Source organism: Trypanosoma cruzi (assembly GCF_000209065.1).
Source record: "Trypanosoma cruzi strain CL Brener chromosome Unknown tcruzi_1047053417373, whole genome shotgun sequence".
Lineage (NCBI taxonomy): Eukaryota > Euglenozoa > Kinetoplastea > Trypanosomatida > Trypanosomatidae > Trypanosoma > Trypanosoma cruzi.
This window is the reverse complement of record NW_912285.1, coordinates 1-1,199: the sequence shown is the minus strand read 5'-3', so window position 1 is coordinate 1,199 and position 1,199 is coordinate 1. Positions and strand designations below refer to the sequence as shown.

At 54.7% G+C, this 1,199-nt stretch overlaps 2 non-coding genes across 2 annotated transcripts; both read left to right on the top strand.

The window, feature by feature from the left end:
* The first annotated feature begins 227 nt into the window (after positions 1–227).
* On the top strand, positions 228–317 carry Tc00.1047053417373.20. Its single transcript, XR_008254147.1, has one exon. It is a non-coding gene; the product is annotated as a C/D small nucleolar RNA (snoRNA), TB10C1C1 (small nucleolar RNA).
* Positions 318–354: 37 nt separating this feature from the next.
* Tc00.1047053417373.10 lies at positions 355–421 on the top strand. The gene has a single exon (XR_008254146.1). It is a non-coding gene; the product is annotated as an H/ACA snoRNA, TC10C1H1 (small nucleolar RNA).
* The last annotated feature ends 778 nt before the right edge of the window (positions 422–1,199 follow it).

Here is a 1,199-nt window from a genome sequence, read left to right as displayed (position 1 = left end):
TGCGCTTGAAGCTGTTAGAGGCCTCTATTTTTGTTATTTTATTTGGCTTGGGTCTCTTTGGTGTGTCCTTTGTTGCTCATCTGTGGCCGTAAACTGAGTTATGTGATTGTGGTTGAGCGGGTGTTGTGCGCAAGTGGAATGGGCGGTCTTTCCGCACCGCCAGGGGTCAGCTGCGTGTGCGATCACCCACGCACTCCCCGCTAATGATCTCGCACTGCGGCAGCACGTGATGAGGAGCTTCTTATGTATGTAACTCGGGAAATCTGAGTGTGTCACTGAAGAGCCAACGGAGAAATCGTTAGATAGTGACGCTGATGCCGCCCAGCCCAACCGCCTCCACGAGACCGTGCCCGCCATCCCCTTTAATAGCGAGCGGACCCTCAGTGCGTCACCGCGAGCCGCTTGTCTACACCGGGGGAGAGAGAAGTGAGGTGGGAGAGAAGAGGACAGCGAGGATGTCTGCCGCCGCTGTGCACACACCGACACACACACACACACAACTAGTGCCTGTTCCGCTCCGTACTTGACGTTTCTGTGCCTTTTTGTTTCACATTGCGATATCTGTTTGTTGATGTGTTGTTACGCTTTTTTTGTTTGCACCGACTTCCCCTGCTTCCGTGCGGTATTCCTCCGTGGCATTTGGGTGTTGTGCAAAGGTTAGGTTTAGAGAAGCATCAGTGCAACCCGTAACTGTGGAAAGTAAATAAAACAATAAAAACATCGATAAAACGCAAAATGAGCTCGTGGGACGTTTCCATGTCGAACCATGCGGGTCTCGTGTTCAACCCCATTCGCACCGTTTCGGACAACGCGAAACCGTCGCCGTCTCCGAAGCCGATTATTAAGCTCTCCGTCGGTGACCCGACGCTGGACAAGAACCTTCTCACGTCGGCAGCCCAAATCAAGAAGCTGAAGGAGGCGATCGACTCACAGGAGTGCAACGGCTACTTCCCGACGGTGGGCTCCCCAGAAGCCCGCGAAGCTGTCGCGACATGGTGGCGCAACTCGTTTGTCCACAAGGAAGAACTGAAGAGCACGATCGTGAAGGATAACGTGGTGCTCTGCTCTGGCGGGTCGCATGGCATTCTGATGGCCATCACGGCGATCTGTGACGCGGGTGACTACGCCCTGGTGCCCCAGCCGGGCTTCCCCACTACGAGACGGTGTGCAAGGCGTACGGCATCGGCATGCACTTTACA